The following is a 13,051-nucleotide window of genomic DNA, read 5'->3' on the forward strand; positions in this document are numbered from 1 at the left end:
ACTCCACACATCTCCATTATACTATCGACCATGCTTTCTTCTCTACCAAAATTCATGCCAAGAGCCTTTCCCTCGCCATATACAGTAGGGCTGGACTTTGGGACTGAAGTGCCCCAAGTCTAAGACCCTGAGTCTGTCAAATATCACACCTGAGACCCCCTCAGCCAGTAAGGGAAGCCACTGGGCAGCAGAGAGGGTGGTATATCAGTAGCAGTTAAAGGCGCCAAGTCCAGATTGTAGGTGGATATGCTTGGGCTCAGTGCAGGATAGGCTCAGGGGATGCAACACTCACGAGACAATAACATATGCTCATTTGTTGGTTAATGAATATCCGAACAGGGCTAATGCCAGCATTCATTGCCTCAGACTAACCCACATATTCCAATTTGTTGGCATGAACACTCCTTTTCAATAAATTGCTTTATTGGGTTTATTTTTTTCAACGTTAAATCCATTATAAAGTAATTTCTTAGTTGCAGAGCATCTGCTTTGTACGTCGAAGGTCCCATACTCAAGTAAGGCTGACTGCTAGCCATGATGGCTATGCTCTGCCTCCACAGTCAGAGGCAGTAATGCTTCTGAATACCAGTTGCTGGAAACAGCAGGAGAGGAGAGGACTCTTGTGCTCAGGTCCTGCGTGCAGATTTCTCACAGGCAATTGGTTGGCCACCGCAAGAACAGGAAGATGGAGTAGATGGCCCTTGACTAGATCTAGCAGTCTCTTCTAATGTTCTTATATTCTTATGTCGCCTGTATGAAACCCTGGAAAGCTGATTCCAGCCTGTGTAGGCATCACCGAGCTAAATTGACCAATGGTCTGACTCAGGATAAGGCAGCAGTTACATTCCTGAGGGGTTTTACTTCATTACAAAGCAAAGTGAAAGGATATTGATGGGGCACCTTTCCAATAGTTCTAACCCCACATATCAGGCTATTTTCTGTCAAGAGTTCACACATAAATTCTCCATTTTAAGACATTCTTTAATATTTAATCTGGATTCTTATTTGTCTTTCAGATTCAGTCTTCATGAAGATGGGTAGAAGGCAGAAGGCAAACAGTGCAAGCCATGTATGCCAATTTAGATTAAACAAATTCAGTGGTACCAAAGTAGTTTTAATACAGTGCACTAAATTAAATACTTTGTGAACAGGAGACTTCAAGTCTCACAGCCCTATTAATGAAGTATTTAAACTAAGCCTCACATTATAGGATGGGGGCGCTCATCTCTGTCCTAGTTCATTGGACCACCGAGCCTTGTTTTCATTTGCACAAAGATTCCACACACGGTCTGCACAATTTGAAATCCACCAACTGAAACACAACTCGCCAGCCAGCACTGCAAGAATCCAAGAACCTAACTGCCATTGGTGCCTTTAAAAATCTGGTTGCCGGCAGCCTACTTGCAGCAATGACAACGAAGTACTCTTCCTCCCTCCTATTTATTTAATTATTTGCAAAAATGTCTACATTGCCAACATCAAGAAAATGTCATGATGGTGAAAAGCAAACAACAAAATAACACCCAGAAAATAAATACAAAATACATCACAAGCCTGTAGGTTGGATTAATAAATCGATATAGTTGGATCACCCCCAAAAGAAATGACTGAGTGAAAAGTTTTAAGAAGGCATCTATCTGGTTCTTCCATTGTGCCAAGAAATGCATCCTTGCCATCAGACACATAGCTTGGCAGCTGTTGGACAATCCTGTTTTAGTAATGTCAGGCAAGCAGCAAAAAACAGAAGGTTTATCAGGTTTGTCTGGGCTGATGCCAGTTTGGTGGGTCACCATTTGTAGATACTCAGAAAAGCAGGCTCAGCAGAAGGCACTGCTTCACTTTTCAGGGTGCAAACCACTTTTTGTGCTGTGGTGGATAAAAATGATCAATAGGACTGTAGCCTTATGAGGCTTTGCCCTTGGGTGGGAAAAATATTGCGCCCAGGAAAGGGAAGTGGGAGTCAACAGACACTCAAGGAATAGTTTCAGAGAAAAAGCTTTATTTCTACCATCCACGAACTGGTAGAAGGAGCAAGTGTGATAACTCACAAAAAGCATGCACGAGTTCACAGTCATGTGCACAAGCATATATTCCCATTCCAGTTCCCTCCCCCTTTCTCCTCCTTCTTCCAGAGTCCTGCCCATGAGTTCCTCTGAGCATGAACAGAAAGCTGTCTTGGGACTATTCCCAGGAAAGGGGGGGTGAGAAGCCAAGGGGTTTTCAGCATGTTTAGACGGGCGCAATATTTTTCCCACCCGAGGCAAAAGCCTCATAAGGCTACAGGACCAGGCTGCGCAAAGCTTTGCGTGGATGTTTTGATCCATCATTGCCAATGCATCTGATAACTGTGTTCTATCTTTCTTTCTTTTAAAAAAAGTTAAATTCTCCCTTCAATTCTGTTCCAATAAAAGCTGGATTCTCCATCCCATATACATCTTCATGTGTTTATATATTTTACCAAATATATTTTGTTTCTGCTAGCCATGGTAAGGGGCAAGAGCTATGAGGATAACTGAAAACCAGTCTGACCATTCACAGAAATTCTGCTCTTCTCGAGTTGCTGGGATTTTGGTTCACCCCATGTTTTTGAAAACATCTTTGCGGCCTTAAAAGACAGAAACTTGCTTTTAAAATACTTTAAATAAAAAGCTGATGTGCTGAAACTTCTGATTATTGAAAAATGCTGCATTTGTGGATTGAAACTGCAGAACACAGATGATGCTGCCTACAGCATCCTATTTACTCTTTAACAACAACAACAATATTAGAAGCCTCCTCCTTGCACATTTGGGGCATTCCTAGGCCTGCTGCAGACTGCATGGCATAGATGGATGACTAGACAGGGATGGCCAGATCAGCACCATGAATGAGGAATGCTGACTTCTAGGCATGCACTGATGATAACTTTACCACGCACCAAAGCCTGGACCCTGCTGAATAGGCCCAGCATAGCTGTGTGTAATGGGAAGCCAAATTCAAGGCGAAAGTATTCTGGAGTCTCCTTTCTACAAAATTCCATTGCAGATGCCAGTCACTCAGATCCAAAATCACCACCAAATTCTCTCATTCCCCCCCCCCCCCGCCTAGAATATGCTGTCAAGTTTATTTGTATTGTCTTGTAAGTCAACCCAAATGTTTGATTTGTCATGAAAGGCCATGTTTAGAAGCTGAAACAGTCGGCTATTGAGTATTGTCAAGGGTTATAGGTGGCTCTTCAATTCAATATTCACCACCAGCACATGTTACCAGTAACATGTACCAGGTTGCTACTATTTTGCTTATCTCCTTTCTTCTAAAAAGCTTCACCTACTGATTCCTGTGTATTATGCTGCTATTAAAACCAACGTCCAGACAAGTTGGCAACCCCTTCTACCTAGCATTTACAATACATGTACCCTCCAACTCTTTGCAAGCCAATTAAAAACACAAGACTTGTATTAACAGAGCAATACAATCCAGTGAATGCAGATTTTACCCTGATTTTTCATTGTTACAACAACCCTGTAAGGTTTTTTATTATAGCCTGGGAGGTAATAACTAGCCAGCAGTCTCCCAGGAAGCTTTGTGTCTGAGCAGAGATTTTGCACTCGGGTCTCTGTAGTTGAATGTCACTACTCTAGCAGCTACATCATTATTCTTACACACTTGTAAAAAAATATTGTCCTTGTTTTCTAGTGAGGGGTTTCCTCTGCAGACGATCATGGCATAGAACTGATCAGCAAGACAAGAGCTAACCAAATATATGAGAGCTAGGAAGATGGATGACTCTTAGAATAGAGCAGCCTCCATCAACTCCAACCAACATAGCCAATGCTGAACTACCAGCCCTCTTCATCCCTGACCATTAAACTTGCTGGCTGGGGCTGATGGGTGTCGTGCCAGAGTCCAACAAAAATTAAAATCTGGAGGATGACAGGTACCACGTCCCTGCTCTAGGGCAGACCACCAGGAAACTAAGCTGAAGACCAAGGAAGTTTGATGAAGTACAGTGGTACCTTGGGTTACAAACGCTTCGGGTTACAAACACTTCAGGTTACAAACTCCACTAACCCAGAAGTAGTACCTCGGGTTGAGAACTTTGCCCCAGGATGAGAACAGAAATCACGGAGCAGCTGGGCAGTGGCAGTGGGAGGCCCCATTAGCTAAAGTGGTACCTCAGGTTAAGAACGGTTTCAGGTTAAGAACAGACCTCCGGAACGAATTAAGTTTGTAACCTGAGGTACCACAGTATTGATTGGAAAATATGGTTCCTGAATCTTCATTAGAAGCTCTTCCTTCCATTGTTCTCCACTGTTTCCTCAAACTCCATTCTCCCTCCACCTAGTGAAGATTCGTTGGGTTCCTTCACTGACACACAACTTAGTTCTTTCTGCTTAGATTCTAGAACTGTCTGGAAGAAGCCATCTTGACTGAATGGAATAGAGGAAGAAGGGTGCCAAGCAGTTTATCAACAAAGTGGGCCAACCAGAGGTTCAACCTAAGGCTTATAACCTCCTGAGCCCAGAGCTCCAGCCAGCATCCAAGATAAGTAGCATATCCCCCTGACAGCTAGGGGCAAAGGAGCAGGCCAAGGTAACACGGAGGGCATTCTATTTCCTCTTTGTGGCATGTCCTATATTTAGAGAATGCATAACGTGCCTTTCAATCCCAATACTTCTGATTTCAAGGTAGGGATAAGAGGGGAAGCTAAACTAGTCCTTCCTTAGGAAGCTCATGAAAATGTCAACACACACACACACACAGAGAGAGAGAGAGAGAGAGAGAGAGAGAGAAATGGGGCTACTTATGTACCAACCATGGCAGTTATGCCAGGAAGATTGGAAACTGCAAAAGAGAGATGTTTGTCCCTGTTGAAAAGACATGAATTCAAGTCATTTCTCTGTTATAATTTTATTTGCTACCCAGTATAAAGGAGTGAATTTTTAGGGCAGTGATGCCCCCCCCCACCCGACTTATTTAATACATTCTTATGCATGCTGCGGATAGATACCCAGAACTGATTCTTCTTACAGATCATGTGCATGTGCATGTAAGAGAAAAAGACAGAGGAGAGAGAAGGGGTGGGACAGAAAGAGTGTGCGGACCATGCAATCCTGTAACCTCTTCCCACTTTTGGTTCCTTCCCCACTACTGGCATACTGCCCCAGGTAAATTATCGCTCAGGGAATGTGGCTCTTGAAATAAATAAAAAATCCCTCACTCTCTGGTCCATTCCACACTGACAATGCTTGGGCATGCCATAAATATAGGCCTGGTTCATGCAGTATGTTAGAACTTCCATAGCTTCCACTTCACCTCCAACACACAGCTTTGCTTTGCTTTGCTTTATTTTTATGCATCTTTCACGTTCTGCTTTTCAAACAAGACATATGGGGTTCCTTCACCCATTCAGCTACAAGGGACACACATGATACAGGAGCCAGGAAGTTATTGAGAGAAGAAAAAACTGATAAGAACAGATTATAGTTTTGTTTGACGTTTCATTAGTCCCCTGACACTTATAATATTCTGAGTAAGAGGGGTGAGAGTTTAGTTTGAGACTAGCCTGACCAGGGCTGAACCCAGAATCTATTTACCACGCCAAGATTTGGCCCTTGAACATATGAACTAAGAGTGCCTCAGAAAATGTATAGAGTGTATCTCCATCACCAAAGAATTACAACAGACTGCCCACTCATAAACTGAAAGTTTAAGGATTCTAGGAGTTTGAGCGCAGCTTTTGGTTTAGTTTAAATCCAGACCTTACTTTTCCACAAATGATCATAGAAGAAACCACTTTTCTGATGCAGAACTGAGGCTCCTCTCCTGTGTTCTCATAGGGAATTACTTTTGACTAACTATGCGTAGGGATTAGGCTATGAATGGCAAAAAGGAGGTGTGGAGCAGAAGCAGTGCAGAGATTGGGCAATGGAGAATGCTATGGGATAACCACATCCCTGTGACAATAATTTTCTGATTGATTCCAATTTAACATACATAGTATGAATGAAGTACAGAAACACAAAGGCAGGTTGCTAACTTGTCAGGGCCAGTGCTGGAAAGCTAGACTGGAGGAGTGAAGAAGTACAAAGGCCATTATGAAGGGAGTAAGGATTTTGCCACACAAATTACAAACAAATATATGCTGGGGTTCGTAGGCAACATTTTGGGTGAGTGCCCAATACCCCTTCACTACTCCCCTGGAGACCTTCCTAATATAATGCTATAATGGAAATTAAGAAACTAAAACATTTTACAACTCTTTGAAGAAAGATCCCATTAATTCAAATTTTAAAAGAGCATGGAAGTAGTGCTCTTGACTTGAGTAGCCCATCCACCTAAAAATTCTCCTGAGAGACCAGAAGCTGACTGGAAGGAAAGGAATCCTAGAAGCTGAGAGGTAAGCAGAAAAGAGTGTTGAAACATCAGATCTCATGGCTTCCTGGAGAGAAAGATGGAGGGAGAGCTGACTTTGAAAGGAAGATCCCATCCATCACAATCTGCCACCCTTCTCTCCTTACCCTGTGTATTGTCGTCGTCCCCCCCCCCCCAAATTACACACACACATGCCTATTGGCAGAGTCAGCAATTCCGCCAGGACCACTCTAAGCAAAAACTGAAGATTTCAATCACTCCGTCAGCGTATCAGCTATGGGTGGGTGGGCAACAGATTTTTATTCTACCTGGGCAGAGATGCTCTGCTGCCCTTCTAGCCTAAGCAGGCTGGCAAGGATCCTGCTAGCTGTAGCCTAGTCTCTCTCTCTCTCTGTGTGTGTCTTTCCTCCAATCTCAACACCCCCCCCAACATTTTCACAGAAATGGGGAGAAGAATCTGGCCAAGTCCAAGCCCCCCTGCTGATGCTGCAGAATGCATGAAGAGGGTGGCTGGGTGGCGTTCAGCCAGGAGAGGCTCTGCCTGGTATAGAAAGGGGGCAAGCATGCCTGGCTCTCCCTATGAAAGGCAAAGAGGTTGTCTGTCACCCCCTCTCACCCCTCCGTGGTGTCCCCTTCACACCAAAGCAGCTACTAGAGATTCAGCGGGTGTTTCTCCTCTTTTCACCCCCTCCCTCTTTCTGAAATTGGTGGCATGTTAAATTCCGTTAGGGGTTGTTGCTGATTATTTAAAAGGAAAGAGTTCTAATCCAAGATTTGGAAGCGCTTAAAAAAAAGACCACAACATTTTTCTTAAATGGCTCTACACGTTGCAATGATCTTTATGCATTAGAGATTTGAGGGGTGTGAATCGGCTGGAGACTTTCAGGGAATCAACCCAGATACCTCTCTGGGAGGAATTTGAGGGAATTACAAAACCAAACCAAACCACCCAGCGTTTTTTCATCTCTGAAAAACGGACATGTGCACATTTCAGGAGCTCTGCCACCCTTCTTTTCAGCGCTACACCCCTTTTTACGAAATTTCTCCCCACCCACCCGGGAAAAATAATAATCTCCTCTTCCCAACCCCATCTTCTGCCTCCCTGACTCGCTCGGTTTCCAACCCTTCGCTCGCCAAGCCCGGCAGCATCCTTCTCCTCCATCTGCAGCCCCCGTGTGTGTGTGTGGCAGTCGGTCCAGGGAAGACACCCCGGCGAGCCTCTCTCGCTCCGCACCCCTTTCTGCATCACTGGAGAGAAACAACATCCCCCCCCCGCCGGCACCCAACACACCCGGAGGCGCGCACCTCTGAAGGCGTCGCCATCCCCCCCCCGCTCGCCCCCTGTCGCCCTCCGCCCGCGCGGAGCGCCCTCTCCCCTCGCCAGGCTCCCGCTAGAGCTCCCGCCATTCCCCCCTGCATGCATCTGGGTCCCTCCAAAAGCAGACATTTTGGGGCTGGGGCTCCGTGCGCGGCCGAGATTGCCAAAGGGAAAGCGCTCCGGCGTCTTACCCGCCCCCGCCTGGCTGCGCGCGCTCCGCCCTGAGCGATCCCGGCGAAAAAGGCTGGCGCCGCTGGTCCCTAGCGGAGCTGCTGGGCTGCCATCCGCCCAACTTCAGCACCCAGCCGGCAGGGAGAGAGAGAGGAAGGGAGGGAGGGAGGGAGGGAGAGGGGGGAAGGAGAGAGAGGGAGCAAAGCAAGGGAAGGAGGAGGAGGAGGAGGGTGGAGAGCCCAGACCTCAGTCTGCGCACGCGCCTTGCCGCCAGCGCTGGCCCCGGCGCAGCAGCTGGAGTTTCCCCGCTTCTCCCGAGCGTGACTCACTCCTCGCTGCCCCCCTCCCCCGCACACACGCCGCCGCCCACGGTCCCCCCCCCACGCGCCGCCTCCCCCCTCCCCGGGGAGATTCCAAGGAGGTGGGGGAGGAGGCTGTCTGGCGATTGGGAGAGGAGGGAGGGGGAGTCGCCCAGACGAGCCCCCCCCGTACACCCCCCCCAGCCACCCTCGGGCTGAGTTTTCCGTAGGAGAGAAGGCGGCACGTTGAAAAGATCCCCGCGAGCAGGCAAGCGGGCCACGTGTTTGTGCGGGGCGCGCGCGCGTCCAGGTGAGCGCCCGGGTGAGGTGGCGGGAGCGCGGAGCCGCTCCAGATTTATTTGCTCATTTATTTGTTTAATATCGGAGAGAGGAAACGGCTAAGTTTCGGCCAAGCAAGCGGGAAGAGCTGCCTTTTTTCCGGTTGCGGGGGGAGGGGGAGGGGCAACCGATCTAGATTCGGACTTGGGCGTCCGAGCGCAGCGGGCGGCCGTGTCGGGAAGCAGAGCTGCCTCAGGAGCCCGGACGACACTGAGAAGTCCGGCAGCTTATACTGCTGGAATGGATCCGGGGAATAAAGAGCAGACCTCGCCCCCAGACACGACATCAGGGGCAGCCTTTGACTGAATGCTCTACAGTCCACCTAGTCCAGTGGGTCCCAATGCATTTCGGGTCACCCTTGGTTGCATCAACTTACCCCCAGTTCTCCCTACCCTATCAAAAAGCATTGTCCACTAAGGAAGATAACAACACAATAGAATTCCAAACAGTTACAATTAATTGCACATTTATTTGAAATTTGGTTTAAACTATTTAATTTAATCGATTCGACACTGCTTGATATGGTGGTACCAGTTGCAGATGTGTGCGATGTCCATATGCTACATATCAGCTGTAGGAAATCCAAATATAACCATGATGTTTCACACTGTCAAAATCTGTGAAGCTGCCTCTGGCAAGTCAACCAGAAAATGGATATGCTGTTATTTTTTAACCTGATGTTACAGATGATGAGGAGGTGGTGAGAGGCCTGCGGATTTTCATTGTAGCAACCCCAGAAGGAAAAGAAAATATTGTGACCGATCTTCTGTGCACTTTTCAAAACACGGAAACTGCTCCAACCCAGCTGCACACTGGCGAAGTATGGAGAAGCACTGAGTTACATTCTTGTCCCTTCTCAAGAGCTGCTATTCAATATATACAGGGGGGTATTTCAGCAAGCTGAGATTAATTTCCAGGGCTAATCAAGTGACAATTTTGTTAGGGTGAAAAACATTCTGGAAGAGTTCTGCATTTAGTGCAATGTAATGTTAAAGAGAGCTGGTCAATGGCTTTAAAAACTGAATCTAGATTCACATTCCTCCAACAAACCTTGGTATAGTTCAGTTTCATTTTCACATTCTGCAAGCAGGCGTTTTCTGAAGTGGTTATGAAAGAGAGAGCGGGGACTTTGATAATGGCTGTATTCTAGCCAGAGCAGCACCTAGCATTTGAGAGAAGGATGGGCGATCCTATAGCTCATATATAACGTAAGGCTCAATAATGATAGCTAACACCAGTGCAACATAATCTTCATCCTTTGCCCAACTTGCCACAAGGTCAAAACTGCAAAGAGTAGAAGAAACTCAAGTCAACATAGCAACACTGATAGACATGCCCACAGCATTCCTGGAAGTTCTTGTCACCAATCATGATTTTTCACACCGACACTGCGCTCACAGTACCCATGCACCAATCTGTGTGGCTGAACAACACCATGGAGTCACCCAGCTCTATACTCCATGCACAATTTACAACCCAGTAATGATAGCACTACACCACCTGTCCAGATTACAATGGGACTGCAAGTACAGGCTCAGCATGGAGAGCCGAGGAGAAGGGCTTGAGTCCTGCTGTAGGAACATAGGGTGCACCCAGCACTGCATGCAAGGAGTCCACTCACATGATGGGACTTCTATCTCCTCTCCTCGTAGGTCCTGAAAGTCTCCCAACCATCTGGATGTTGAGTTGGGGGCTACAGAGGAGAGACAAATCCGAGGAGAGGGAGCTTTGGATATTACCCAATACCTCTAGGCCAGTCTTTGCCAACTTAGTGCACCCTAGGTGTTTTGCACTACAACTCCTATCAGCCCCAAACAGCATAACTATGCTAGTTCAAGTTGATGGGAGTTGTAGTCCAAAGGACTTGTAGGGCACCAGGTTGGCAAAGGCTGCCCTCACCTGAGGGGACTTCCCCCATATAATAAAATGATGGTTTATCTCATGCATATTGTCCTCAGCAACTTGAAGCACTGATAGGATGCAAATATGTCTAATAATAAATAGCTATGTAATGTTACATATTCTTCTCTTTTATTTATCTGTATACAGTGGTACCCTGGTTCCCAAATGGCTTAGTTGAGGAACAAGTCAGCTCCCAAATGCCACAAACTTGGAACTAAGTGTTCCGGTTTGCGAATGTTTTTCAGAAGTCGAACATCCATTTTGGCTGTCATCATTGTTTCTGGGGCCAATCAGCCAATCAGAAGCTGTACCTTGGTTTTCAAACATTTTGGAAGTAGAATAGACTTCCAGAATGGATTGAGTTCAGAAACCAAGGTACCACTGTAATTTTGTTTGTGTGTAATCTTCAGAGTCAAAAAATTGCAGGATTTAGGCAGCATACACATAAAATTATGTATGTATGCATGACCTGATCGTTTAATGGAGAAACTTCATAAGGTGGCTTAACACATGACTCAGGAGCACCGCCAGAGAAGGAAGATTAAACATGAAGGGAAGACAAACACTTAAACTGAAAGTAAACAGGGAAATAGCTCTGTTTGCAGTTTGGCAGCAGAAAACAGAGAGAGAGAGCATTTAAGTTTGGCCCAAGTAATGCATGGCTATAAACTTTGTTTAAAAGTCTCGGGAAAGTAATGAGAAGATGCTTGCTTGAATAAAGTCTAAATGGGCAGTCAGAGTAAAGTCTAAATGGGCAGTCAGAAATGAACGGCACTGTGTCTCACTTCTCTATGATAAGCCCTAGCATTCATCTGCATCTGAAGGAAGTTAGGGGCATGGGGATCTGCCTTAAACCATGTAGACAACTGATCCATTTAGCTCAGTATTGTCTGTATTGAGCGGCAGTAGCTCTCCAGGGTCTTCACCATGCACAGCAGGTGCTGTGCTATTGAGTTGTGCTCCTCCCCCTTGTTATCAGCTATGGCTGCCCTATCATAGGCCAGGATCTTGGAAGTGCTTTAAAGGTAGGTGGATGCAAGGCAGTTCAATACATAATTTAGAATTAAAATCTAATGAGGCCCCAACTGCACTGAAAAGTTCACAAATATTATAGAATGGTAGAAGTTCACTGTTCAGAGCTCTGCTTCTCTTCATGAGTGCTCAGCTCAGCTCCAGCTCCAGTCTCTTCATAGAAAAGCTCTGTTCCGAAGGCACTGCAAGCAAGACTGCAGTTGGTTGCTGGGTTGCAGAAAATGAGATGCACACACCCCTTGTGCTTCCTTATCCATTGGCTGCAATACCATTCCTTTTTTCCTGGTGGGGCAGGGTGTGCTTCCTTCAATGAGAAAACCGTATCTTTCCCACTGTGTTTTTTCAGACAAGGGGATTTCCAGACATCACGGTGGCATGATCTTACTGGGGACATACCTTGTGTATAATGTTTAATGAAGGTGCCAGCCAAACCTCCCTGGGGAGAGCATTCCAGAACTACAGAAAAGGCCTGTTTGTGTATTGCCAGCCTCTGGACCTCTCAAGGAGGCACACAAAGAAGGGTCTGTGATGAGGTGGGCTGCTCAGTGGTGCCGTTGTGGAGCCTGCAGCTGGAGCCCAGCATGGAGCTGTCCAGGGTGCCTTACTTGGCATCAACACTAGTCCCAGACCTAGTGTTACTTTGCCTTGCTCTTCACCCGAACCTGAACTCTCCCCATGGGTCAGAGATCCACTGCAATTCTGAAGCTGTTGTGTGAAACAGGACACTTGCTTCCAATGGCCTCCCTGCCTTATAGGGGGAGGGGTGAGGTGGTAGGACCACTTCCAACACATGGATTTGTTTTTCTGTTGCTCCTTTTTCGGCCCTAAAGAACCATGGGCGTGTTTCTAGACTATGCAGGAGGAGTGCATATATGTGGAATATAATATTAGTCCATTAATGGTTCGTACACAGAGGAAGGCTGGGAGTGGGGTATGGGCAGTTCATACATGTGGAATCAATGGTGCAGTTCAATGGATCAATCCAGGGACTCAACAATATTGATGGGAATTATTTCACAATTTTTTAAATGAAAAAAATCTAGCTGTTGCTGGTTATCGCTAGCACTCTCAATTGGACTGATATTATAATGGAAATTTTCCTGCAGTTGGTACCCCAGGCACTACAAGCCATGCTAGTGCATTCAGATACACTAGGCTAGTAGTAGTATCTGTGGTCCCCTTCATGGATCACTGCCTTGTCGTGGCAAAGGGGCTTGAATAACTCAGAGAAGCTATGAGCTATGCTGTGCAGGGCCACCCAAGATGGACAGGTCGTAGTGGAGAGTTTTGACCAAACGTGATCCACCTGGAGCAGGAACCGGCAAGCCACTCCAGTATACCTGCCAAGAAAACTCCATGGACAAAGACAACAGGCATATAAAAGTTATGACGCTGGAAGATGAGCCCCTCAGGTCGGAAGGTGTCCAACATGCTACTGAGGAAGAGTGGAGGACAAGTACAAGTAGATTCAGAGCTGATGAAGCGGCTGGGCCAAAGCTGAAAGGATGCTCAGTTGCGGATATGCCTGGAAGCGAAAGGAAAGTCCAATGCTGTAAAGAAAAATATTGCATAGGAACCTGGAATGTAAGAACCATGAACCTTGGTAAGTTGGATGTGGTCAAAAATGAGATGGCAA

General features: G+C 46.4%; 1 protein-coding gene and 1 long non-coding RNA gene across 4 annotated transcripts in view; one reads left to right on the forward strand and one right to left on the reverse strand.

Annotated features, from left to right (window-relative positions):
* RGS17 (regulator of G protein signaling 17) overlaps positions 1-7,966 on the reverse strand; it is a 64,373-nt gene extending 56,407 nt beyond the window's left edge. For 2 of the 3 annotated variants that reach the window (XM_080998424.1, XM_080998422.1), the window contains exon 1: positions 7,864-7,966. The gene's annotated coding sequence lies outside the window, so the exon portion shown is untranslated. The remainder of the gene's footprint in view (positions 1-7,863) is intronic. The other variant, XM_080998425.1, reaches the window with a different exon arrangement.
* LOC308473125 lies at positions 389-10,498 on the forward strand. The gene is made up of 3 exons (XR_013983919.1): positions 389-1,556; positions 4,378-4,572; positions 9,168-10,498. It is a non-coding gene; the product is annotated as an uncharacterized lncRNA (long non-coding RNA).
* Positions 10,499-13,051: the final 2,553 nt, after the last annotated feature.

Source organism: Podarcis pityusensis (genome assembly GCF_964106645.2).
Source record: "Podarcis pityusensis genome assembly, chromosome: 3".
NCBI classification, from domain to species: Eukaryota; Metazoa; Chordata; class Lepidosauria; order Squamata; family Lacertidae; genus Podarcis; species Podarcis pityusensis.